The 12,159-nt window shown below is 45.9% G+C and overlaps 1 protein-coding gene across 1 annotated transcript in view; it reads right to left on the bottom strand.

Moving 5' to 3' along the window:
• Positions 1-12,159, bottom strand: part of PALM2AKAP2 (PALM2 and AKAP2 fusion) — a 448,509-nt gene that overhangs the window by 35,668 nt on the left and 400,682 nt on the right.

Genomic DNA, 12,159 nt, shown 5'->3' with positions numbered 1-12,159 from the left:
GAGAAACTTCCTGGAAAATTTTTCCAAGAGAAAATACTGGAAAACAGTAGATTCCTTCAATGGCTCCTTAACAGCTACAGGGCCCCAGTGCAATGGCTCTTAATCGATCATGTACATTATAAACACCGTAACCAAAGCCACTGACTGTATAGTTCTGTTCTCTGGGACTATATCAAAACAACACTCCTTAGTTAAGGAGTGAGGGCTGCTTTGAAAAGTTAGTAGCCAGCAGCAATTCTCCAGTTCCTAAAATGCACTATATGTGATAGCTCCAATCTTATTGTTCAATAAGAAAAACCACATCTTTTTAATGTTTTGAAATAAATCCTATATTTTCACCAATCCCATGTGATTTCTTTTTTGGCATTAGTAAAATTAATTTTCAAATTCTAGGAGGATTTTTTTTTCATACCCAAGGATTCTGGTTTATCTCAGAAAATTCAGTGGTAAATTGTAAGCTTAATTTGAGTGTTCCTCAAGAATTTCACTGACACCTTGGTCAGGCTTGTCTTCCTCTCTTGAGTCTAGAGTATGCCTCGTATTACTGACCTAGTACAATGCAAAAACTGCAAGATGGTACCATTTTCATTTGCATCGGTTGTGAACAATTTTAAACTCTTAGAACATAATATTAAAACACCACCTCAGGATGATTCTCAGGAGATTCATTTCAAAACACTTCCAAGGAAGGTTCATAATTATGGATTTGTTCATGAGACTTAAACAGCATGCGAGTTTACCCCACATGCTCTGCACTTCTGTCAGAATGCTGAAAACTCTCATGGTCATCCATGACCTAGAAGGTCATCCATGAGCTGGAAGGTCACCCATGAACAGGTGGTTTCTTTCACTCTTCATTTTTTACATTCTCCTTTAGACTTAAATCAATCAAGTAATATATGTTCCTTCTTTAGGAATAGGTAACAATGATTCTTTTGTCAATACCTTCTGGTCTTGGATGAACTTCCAGTCTAGTTCTGGTCTTTGTCCAAATCTGGTCCTTTAATACCATTAATATTTATAATGCTAATATCTTTATTTTATTTTATTTTTTTACCATTAGCTAATGGTTCTTTTATCTTTAGAGTGACATCAAGAGTCATGTCAAAGACATTTTTACTGCCTTTTAAAAACATTAACTAGACTTTCTTTTGGCAAGGCAATCGCCAGTAGTATCTATGTCATTAAGAATTACAGAAAAAATATTAAGTTTTATTTATTTATTGTGAGAGAGAAAGAAAGAATGAGTGGGGGAGGGGCAGGGAAAGAGAGTCCCAAGCAGGCTCTGTGCTCTGCACCAAGCCTGACTCGGGGCTTGATCTCATGACCAGGAGATCATGACCTGAGCTGAAATCAAGAGGGGTATGCTTAACCGACTGAGCCACCCAGGCACCCTAAGAATTACAGAAAATTTGAGTGCCTGCCACTTACTGGCTGCCATTCAATTTCAAATAAACCTATGTCAAAATTAGCCCACTCCATGGAAAGCTATTACTGGAATAAAGAGACCAACAAAAAGAGACACAAGGCACTGCTACAGTGAGAGACAGATTATCTGTGAGTCTCCCACCCCAGCTTCATTTAGTCAATGATTTACTGCTAACAGTCTTTATGGGAATAAGGAGAGCTTTTCCTGTATCCTATTTGGCTTCTGGGGGCGGAGGAGGGAAGATAGGAAAATGGTAGGAAGTTGCTGGAACTGAAAAATGGTTGAAAATCACTGCCCTATTGAACATAAAGTATTTTAGAGTAGTTGGCATAAGAGGAAAGAGGGTGACATAGCATTAAAGGAATTTAAAAGGCAAATAATTCATTCTATAGCTCATTTGGTCATTAATCCATTCATTAAACATGCAGGAAGCTTATTTTGTGGGGTCATAATGAGATTAGCGGCAACAATAAGCTCCAGGAGACACTTTTTTTCTTAACAAAAATTGGACTTCCTAGGAAGCCCTAAGTCTCTTTTGGAGTTTATTTCGTCTTGTCAGGAGGAGTGAAAAACTCACCTATAGTTCTCTCCTGTTGCTAATCACAGGGATAGAAGGTCCTGAACCCCCTCCACAGCACTGCCCAAGAGCACGCTGTCTCTTTCTCCTGGGTACGTCCATTCAAGCGCCGGACAATGAGCTAGGAGATGCTCTGCCAGCATTTTTTTTCTGTCTCAGAACTTAAAAAGTATACCAACCCTTTTCAAGGCATACTTTCTGAAGTAGCAAGTGTTCCAATTCAAAACTTTAAAAGTCTGAGAACAGCTTCTGACAATACATTTTCGCAATGTCAAAAAGACTACCATCAGCTTTTCGTCAGAAATGAGGAGTCTCATTCCTTGAATATCTTCTATGATGGGTCAAACTAAGATTTTACAAATGCTGATTACTGCTTAAAAGTCAGAGTTTGGAGTCCCAATGTACTGAGACATGATTCCGTTCCAATACACTTGTGTAAAAAATCTAGGCACTGGAGGGTGTAAACAGGAAAGCGGCTCTCTCTCCTTCCCGTTACAAGGGGGCTCCTCCCGCTTCTTTCCATAAATTCAGAACATTCTTCTTGACACTCTGTCCCATGTACTTCAGAGAGTAGCAGCTCTACACCCCAATCAAGGTAGAAGTAATTAAAGAGATAACCCTGACTTACTGATTCACAACCATGCCTCAGAGATCCTGAGTTTTTGGAAAGTTAGGCAACAGTTATAACAAAGGAGCAAATTCCTGAGTTCTATTCTCAACTGGAGGAATTTACCTTCACGCAAGATGGCCTGATACAATCAAAGCCACCTGTAAACTACACCAGGTAAACAGAAGTGGCAGGAATCTGGGCTTGGTGTCATTAAATGATGTCTTGCTCAAACCAACAAATGCTCAGTGCTCCCTTCGAAGATTAAAAAGACTAGACTCTTCCCTATGCTTCAGATAAGGTGAACCTGATTCCGGATTCAGATAAAGTACACATTCATCAAGGGGACTGGGAAGTCCTTCTGAAATCAACTGTGCCTCAATGCAAAACAGAACAAAAACAAAAACAAAACCGAGCAAACTGGATTTTCAAAGGGTGCTAAGGGGCACCCTCTTTGGACTGCCCCTGCTAACCCTCCAGGTGGAGGCCTTGTAGAACGCAACACATAATATCTGCCAGCCTACTGGCTTCCCCAAATAGCTAATAGCTGGTCAGGACGTCTACTATTTACTTTAGAAGATGTGGGCAGAGACAATATAATACAGCTGTATGTGTGTGTTTGAACTTAGTTTAAATTACATTCAGAAGCAGATAGCCAACCTAACTGGGAATATACACTCTAGGAGTGGTCAACCAGGATCTAATCAGAAATTCCAGGCTCCACAGATGGCTTCCTTCCTGGGTAGTTTGGCTCTCTTTAACTCCCATGGCCCCCTGAGGCATTGCCAACTGGCATCATTAAGGTGAGAAATGGGTTTTCATCAGTGAAATTAGTGGCTTTTCAATTAGCATGATAAAAACTGGAAATCTGGTGAAGTTGGTGGTGTTCAAATTTGCGGATTAGAGATGTTCTCCGTCCTTTCCCGAAATAGATTTACAGACAGAGTGAGCAGGGCAGGGGAAGGGGGCTTGTACACCCTTAGGGATGGTGCTTTGAGCCTAAAAGCTAAATGGCTCTTTCTCTGCCTTTAGGTTCAGAGGACTTTAATGGTTTATTAACCCCTATAGGGTAAGGGAATCCTGCCTTGTAAAACCTGTCTTCATGCAAGGTGGGGCTGGAGCATCTAGAATCTTCAGGAGCTGGGATTTCTTTGAGGTTACAGACAGTAGGTTTTATGCCTACTTTTACAAATGGTTGCTTAATAAACGTCTGTATGGGTGCCAGAACTCAGTACAAGACGTGCTTTTATTATAACCCGGTAGCCAGGTTTTGTCTCAAGCTGCCGCTATTTACCAAAACGTGTTTAATAGTTATGCAAAACAAATTAGTATGGGTTAGTTTACAATATGGGTGCTGCCCGGGATCGCCTATGAAAGTTCTGCCAGACCCTATGCAAGACAATCATGGGACTCTCCTTGGCAGACTGTAACTCCTTTGTAAGCAGGACTTGTAACAAGATCTCTCAAATCTGTTTCGGGAATTAGAGCAGATAATGTGTTTAAAAGTACTATGTATACCGCGAAGTGTTTAATGCAAATGTTCCTTATTATTAAGCAATTTTACACGGAAGTGTAAATGACCATTATTAAATTCTCTCTGGGAGCTGGTTGACTTTTTGTGGGGAGGAGCAGGGCGTGATGGGAAAGTTTTCATTTTGAGAAGAAATCCACATGAGGCAATTACAGGGGAAAGGCCGAGAGGCAAGGCTAGAAGTCAGACCTAAGGCATCTCTAACCTCCCTAATCTTTTCCAGTCACATCGGAAGCAGAGGAGGGGTCACACATTGGCCTGAACAGAACCTGGACCATTGCCAATACACTACTAGCTGCACAGATGTACAAGTGAATGAGGCAGCACAATGAGCCTGTTTGGTGGGCACACTGTGAGTGTCACATCCCCATTTTTTTAAAGTTTATTTATTTGGAGACACAGAGAGAATGGGGGAGGGGCAGAGAGAGAGAGAGAGGGAGAGAGAGAATCCCAAGCAGGCTTCAGCATGAAGCCCAGTGCGAATTTCGAACCCACAAACTGTGAGATCGTGACCTGAGCTGAGATCAGGAGTCGGATGCTCAACCGACTGAGCCACCCAGGTGCCCCGTCACATCTCCATTTTACCGCGGACACACTCTGTTCATAGTACACAAACATACACGATCCGGGCTGATACTTGCAACAAGGCCCTTTTGTATGCAAAACTTTAGTTTTAAAACTTTAGAATCTGAGGTTTAGAGAAATTGAAAGATTTTTCCCAAGATCACCTGGCTAGGAAGTGGCAAAGACAGGATTTGAAGGCCGGTTCTTCAAAATTCTCTCCTAATACTCCAAAAAGTGTTCTCAGTGACAGCAGGCTTCCAAAATGATTAGGGCTATGTTAAGAAGGGTGGATAGACTTAAAAGAGTATTCACTTGGCTTTCTGGTTGACCGTTTGCATACCTGTATCTCTAGAAGTGATGGGAGACACGCAATTTGGCTTCAGAAGTCAGAGACCCCTCCCCACCATTTATTCAGAAAGGAACTGAGACAGACTTCCTGGAGACTTAGTTTCAGCTTCCTTTCTTTTGCTCTCCCTGTAGGCCCCCTAGTTAGAAATGAGGGTGCTGACTTCCTGCACGGTCTGGGAATTTTACCTTTCCAGCCGGCCTCTGAGGAGAGTCCTCTGCTTCCTCCACGACAACCCAGGGGCAAAATATTAATACCCCACATCCCAGACATTGCAATAGACACCATGCATAAAGGCTGTGACTCCTTCCCAACACCACAGAGTCAACAGCACAGGCGAGATTCTAGAAGACTGTGTAATTTGCCCAGAAAACACATCAGGGTCCTGACAGCTGCCCAGCTGGGGTGATGGACGCCAGTATGCTCTCTCTTCCTTGCGTCTGCTGCTGGGCGTATCATGAGCTGAAAGAACTTGAAGGAGGTACATTTTCCTTAGCAGATATGGCTGGGACCAGGGGGTTACCAAAAAGCTGTCCTTTGCTACAAGGACAAGCAGGAAGCTGTAACTTCTACTCAAATGTATTCACAGCTTCCCCACCCACCTCCCCACCACCCTCAGGCTGTTACCTCTTGACCCAGCCTGTTACCAGCTGTGACCTCCCAGGCTCCTAGCCTAAATGCCTGGTGTGACCCAAATCACTCAAACATCAGCGGCAGGCTGCACAACCAGCTTCCTACTCTGAATAACCCAGATTACTTCCTACTAAGGCCATGCTATTTAAATTAGAAAGACTTTTCCCCAGGTAATAGGTGACCTGATCCTTTAATCCAGTTATTTTTAAGTTCCACCAAAAATACAAACTCATTCTTGGCCAGGGAACAGAGGCGTGGCTATAAAATAAAACTTCCGCATAGCTGTGAAACCAGAGAGCATCTCCGTTTTCCCTTCTTACCCTTTCTCTCTTTTCCTAAGTCGAGTTTTGACTACACAGGGCTCAATTGCTCTCACAGCAGAGAACTGGTTCTGTGGTCCATGTGGTGGAACCATCTAAAATGCTTCTTACAGGATTCAACTTCCTGGCTGTTATTTCTATCACGAAGATAAACGGAAGGAAGGGATGCAACCCGGCTCATGGAGGCTGCAAAGATGTCCACATTACTCTCCTGAACTTTATCAGAGTTGGAGGGACCAGACTGGAGCTAAGGTCTGGAGATCTGGGGCAGAGGGACTCCCTAAGCTGAGGGAACTTCAGGAGTGTGGGAGGGGAGCCCAGAGGCTGAAGAGGTCAAAGTGCATTCCTATGAGGATAAGCATGCCCTGGGAACCTGCTGAGTGGTAAGCTTTGGGCGGGGCCCTGGTGGGGTGGGGTCCCCTGAGCTCTGAGGTGGTCCCTACTCAGCAGCAAGGAGCGTACAGCCTTGGAGGCAGAGATTCCCAAGGAAATCTCCAAAGAGAGAAAAAAGTACGAGGCAAAGAAAGTGCTAAGTCGGAAGAAAATCCCAGCCCTGTACAACAGCACACACCGGGCTGGCTAGAAAGAGTTTATGAAGAAAACTGGGAGTGCCCAAATTCCTCAGCAGCTGGCCTGCAGCTCCTCGGACCCTCCCTGCTGAAGATGGCAAGCTGGGGGCAGGCCGGAGAAAGTGCGGGGGGCCTCTGAGTAGTCCCCTTCCACCCAGCCCTGTGAGGGAGCAGAGAATGGGAATGTCTGAGAATGTCTTGCTTCCTTCCTTGGTTTGGCTTCAGGCTTTGGCCAGGAAGAGGAGGGGAGAGGTGATAGCCTGGGCCATATTCCAGTCCAAAGGCCTTTCCTCTTCTGCCCCCTCGCAGCGATTCTTCCGGCCTAGAGGACCAGGGGCCTAGGTTGACGGTGGGAAGCCAGAAGCCCGAGAAGGACCCCTTCCTGGTTGATGGAAACGTGCCAGATTTAAAGACCCTGAGCACTCCTGGGCAGTTGCAGGCTAAAGTCAGACCAGGCGGACTCAGGGTTAAACTCTGAGTTAAGCTCTGACCCCTGATCCAGGGAGCTAACACTAACAATGGCTCTTGGACCTCCTGCCGTGAAGCATAAATGTCCCAGCTAAATATGACTGGGACAGTTCTAAAAAGATGTTCCTGCTCTTACAGGCCCAGCCTTTCTTGCTGAGAGCTTCTGTGGCATCACCATCTCTCTGGCTTAGAGTACAGATACAGCCTTAGAGTATAGATACGGGCTTGAAGATGGGACGAAAATACTTCTAGAACCTTCCTTCACTGGAAACAAAATACGTCTTGGCTCACACTTCTGTTGAAGGAACGTGGTCAATTTATAACGTCATGGAGTCTCCCCAAGACCACAGCCTGCCCTATTAATAGTATCCCCTTAACCCAGCTCCAAAGTCACCGGCTCAGATGTCAGGCTGCACATCTGGAATATGTCAAGGTGTCGTTTGATTAACACATTTACAGCTTGGGCTTTCTGTGAAAGCAACTGAAGATGGGGGTGGGGAGCCAGGGGGGTTGGAGGGAGGAAGGAAGCTGTTTCCTTTTCTATAGCAACTGGTGAAAGGTTTGTTTCTTTCAGCTGCCTGGAGATCCACTCCCCACAGGAGTGACTGGGAACGGCTGGGAGGCTTTAGGGTTGCCCCAACTGAGGAAAGATGCTTCGTTTCTGCTCCAAGAAGGTCAAGCTTCACTTCCTCCTCAATGCAACAAACTCCGAGCTCTGTCAAGGAGTCCTCAGATGCTCTTCTCCCCAGAGGCCCTTTTCTCCATGAGACGATTTTACAGGGCAGTCCCCACCTCCAGAATAAACCAACATCAAGGCCTCAGAGGGAACTCTGGCTCCTGCAGCCAGAAATTTCTAGGGTAACTAATTCTGCCGAAAGCAAAAGCAAGTCCGGCTTTAGTTCTTTATAACTCAGCTGTGTCCCTCTTGGTTTTAAAATAGTTCAGGATCTTGGGCTCTTGCCTGGCCAACCACTAATGGCAGAGAGCAAAAGCTGAGCACCACTGTGGACCCAGCACCAATCCACTATGTTGAGGCAGAGAGCCAAGAGAAAAGAGGAAACGGTGCCAGAAGCCTCTGAGCTTAACCCTTTGTCCACAGATGACACTGTGCACATGAACGGAGCTGATGAGGTTCTCTTCCCACTCCCTGGGCTCCTACAGGACACAGGCACACACATTCCCCAGAAAGCCCCGAGTCACTCCGTGAACGTGGCGGGTCCCACAGCTCGGCCTCGTTACAGACCAAATAAATACAAGGCGTTAACTAGAAAACTAGTCACCAGAGTCACTGGGTCGCTTGCTTCTGTTCCGGACAAGGACAGACACACAGGTTCTCTTTCGCAGACACCCTCACGCACCATCGTCCCGGCCTCGTGTGCCACATGTGTGCATCTCTGCACGCACTGGACGCGTGGTGCTGCGCTTCCTCTCTGTCATTTAACTTGCAAGCTGGGGCAGTTGACGAGATTTCCAAGACAAGCAAGTTGCCAGTCGGAGCTCAGCTGCCCACTCTGCCTCTAGAGGGAAAGGACTCTGCAGCACAGCCCTACAGTCCCGACTCTGAGTCCCCCTCCACCAGGACGGGCCCCGGGAAGGAACCCGTTCCTTCCAGATTAGAAAAGAAAAGGACAGTAAGATAGGTCAGCAGACTCGGCTTACCCTGCCCACAGTGCGTGTCTCAAACGTCCCCAGTCGGAACTGCCTCTTTTTCCAGACGGATTCCTGCGCACTGGCTCAAGCAGGACAAATTCCTTCCGAGCCTCCTGACTGAAGCCTGTGATGTCACAGCCGCCCCTCCCTCTGCTCCCTAAAAGGCCATTCACACAAAGAAGGGCTTTAACCTCCTTCAGAGAACCTTGGCCCCTCCCTAGAGGCCGAGCCTGGAGGGCAGGCACAGGCCAGAGGCAACCCCAGCCTTCTCCCCAGGTGCTCAGAGGGCCCCAGGAGCTCCACCCTGTCCATCGGAACCAGTTACCACTGTCTTCTTAGAAAGTCAGAGACCGGCCTCGGGCAAGCAGGGAATTAATATCCTGGCGATGCTGAGGTAGCAAAAAATCTGAAAGATCCCGAAGATCCAGTAAAATTATATATACTATAAATACAATACATATATAATATTATATATAATATACACAATACTGTGAATAGATTTAGAGTAGATATATGTGCCTGTGTGTCTGTAAAGTAACAAACGCTCCCTGTAGAAAATTTGGAAAATACAAGTTATTCATCTTCCTTCCACGCAGAGGAAAACAGTTAATATTTTATTGCGTCCCAGTTAGTCTTCTTTTTAGAAATATGTATTTAATATAGTGGAGACCAGACACTACATGCAATTTTGGGGCCAACACTTTTTAACGTCAGAAGTTTATCTCACAAGTACTTTTTATGTCCTTCAATGGTCTTTGGAAGATAGATTTTAAAGGGTTACACGGTCTCTCACGCTGAAGTAGGATAGAGGAATTTGAAGTCTGGGATGAGTGTTGTTACTTCAAGATGTGTCTGGGGGAAGTGGCTCCGTTTTCTCAGAGGTAACCAGTATCTTCTGCCACCAAACAAGGACAGCCAAAAAACCAGATCCCTACGTACCTCGGGTGGACACAAGTGTCACCAACACCCCCCGCTCTGTACCACAGAATCAGACTCCCAGCATTACACACTAAAGCTAATGAGTGATGATGTAAGTCCCCCTGCCCAGGTATTCAGACTAGCCCCCAACACTGCCCCCAGGTTCTATCCACCTGGTCCCCAAACTTAGGTTGACCTAGAAGAACAATTGGCATAACTCAGGGGCTGGCTGAGAAAGTCAGTCAGAATGCAGGTCCCTGCGCGGCTGTGAAGGATTCATTTTGGAGAAGACAGAGAGAATGGATATTTACAGGGAGAGGACAGCAAACGCCAAGCATGGTCCTGCACAGCCAGCAAGTTCAGGAGCAGTTTGGGAGCCGTTTCTCCTGGTAAATCAGGCGGGCAGCCCCGAGTTGGTGGCCAGACTCCCCAATGGTCTGCGGTTGGCCAGCAAAGCAGACCTCCCTGGACCTTCTCGAGAATATAAGTCAAGGAAAGAATAATCAGAGTGGATGGAGCTCAGGCAGAGTCTTTTGGAAGAAAAGCTAAACGTATACACTATACAACTATTTACAACATCTAAACAACACCTATAATATGCAGAAACTTATTTAGAAATATCCAGGAGTTTCTCAAGGGCTAACTCGGTGATACCAAGTCATCAGGGAATAGTGTAGAAACTCTGAATTTATGTACCCTTTGGAATAATTGGAATGTTCTTTGGTACAGTCAGAGGTATTTCAAGATGCTACTTGACAGTCTAAAGTAAAAATGAGGTGGGGAAATTACACACCAAGGGTGGCATTGCTCTGCTAGAGAGTGACAAAGCAGACGAGGGTCTTCCACGAAGACATGCTTTCAAGCCATGAGGCAAGAGTGGTACCTAGGACCTTCGACATAATCACATCTGCCCCCTCTGCTTCCATGAGGAGGTTTATAAAAAATAGTTGTTTTAAATCTTCCCTGTTCACAAAAGAGAGAATGATATGTGCTCTTAAAGTACTATGACCTAGGGGTACCTGGCTGGCTCTGTCGGTGGAGCATGTGACTCTTGAGCTTGAGGTTGTGAGTTTGAGCCCCATCTTGGGTGTAGAGATTATTAAAAACAAATAAATAGATAAACTTTAAAAAATAAAACAAACTAAAAAAGAAAAAATAATAATAAAGTACTATTATCTAATTTGTAGCCATGCTTCTCTCTCTCTCTCTCTCTCTCTTTTTTTTTTTTTTTTAAGATTTTGAGTAACCTCTATACCCAACACAGGGCTTGAACTTACAACCCTGAGATCAAGAGTCACATGCTGTATCAACTGGGCCAGCTAGGTGCCCCATAAATAGCAGGCATGCTTCTGACTGGAGTCTGAGATGCTATATTTCACTACACACACACACACACACACACACACACACTCACTCACTGTTATGGGTTGGAACCCAACTTCCCGGGTATAAGTCCTAACACACAGTACCTCAAAATGTGACCTTCTTTGGAGACAGGGTCTTACAGAAGTAATCAAGTCACATGATCATTAGGGTGGGCCCTAATCTAATATACTAGTACCCTTATAAAAAGAGACTTAGACAGAGACATACCTAGAAGAGAGACCACATGAAGATACAAGAGACAAGGCAGCCACCCATAAGCCAAGGAGAGGGGCTTGGAATAACCCTTCCCTACAGTCCGCAAAAGGAACCACGCTGCCACCTTTCGCACTTCCCATGTCCAGGACTACGAGACAGTAAATTCCTGTTGCTTAAGCCACACAGTTTGTGGTCCTTTGTGATGGCAGCTCCAGGAAGTGAATACACATGCACACATTCAGTCACACACGTGCACACATGCATACACGCAGGCACTCACACTTGTGCACACGCATATGTACACTTACGCGCACACACACCCCTCCTTCTGGTTGCAAAAATCGGATGGAGTTTAGGAAGACTGTGTGGCAAAGCCACAGTTGGGTGCTCCAGAAAAGCGCTTTATACTCCGAGGCAGAGGGAAAAATTTTCAGTCTCCGAGGGTATCTGGCTCTGGGGGGAACGAAGCCATTTTGAAACTTGGTCCTGGTTGGCTGGGGAACAGAGTGCAGTTTGTGAGGGCCCAGGGCCTGGTGTCTGCAGGGGATCGACGCTGCTAAACCATCATTCAGCAAATATCTGTTGCACCCCTACTGGGTGCCAGTCATATCTTCTCTGTTTATTCCTCCACCAACGGCAAGGTGAGGCTTCTCATCCAGTCCAAAGAGGGGCACGCCCCAGCCCATGCAGCCAAGCCCTCCCTAGGGTCACACAGCTGGTCAAGAACAGAGCTCTGGCTGGACGTCATGAATCCCACCCGGAGAGCAGAGTTCTGCCCTGGGAGGCACAGTGGGCAGTTCAGGGGGGAACCCGGGAAGTGTGACAGCAAACGGGAGGCAGAAACCGGTGGTCTTTGAAACCATGCACCTGCTGCTACGTGACTTTTGCAAGGCCGGGTTTCTTTTCTGGGTCTCAGTTTTCTGGGCTGAGAAATGAGACACCCAAACCAGGCGAACCCTCAAAATT

Source organism: Prionailurus bengalensis, chromosome D4, assembly GCF_016509475.1.
Source record: "Prionailurus bengalensis isolate Pbe53 chromosome D4, Fcat_Pben_1.1_paternal_pri, whole genome shotgun sequence".
Lineage (NCBI taxonomy): Eukaryota > Metazoa > Chordata > Mammalia > Carnivora > Felidae > Prionailurus > Prionailurus bengalensis.
Note: the sequence above shows the minus strand (reverse complement) of the source record. Positions and strands in the feature narration are given on the sequence as shown.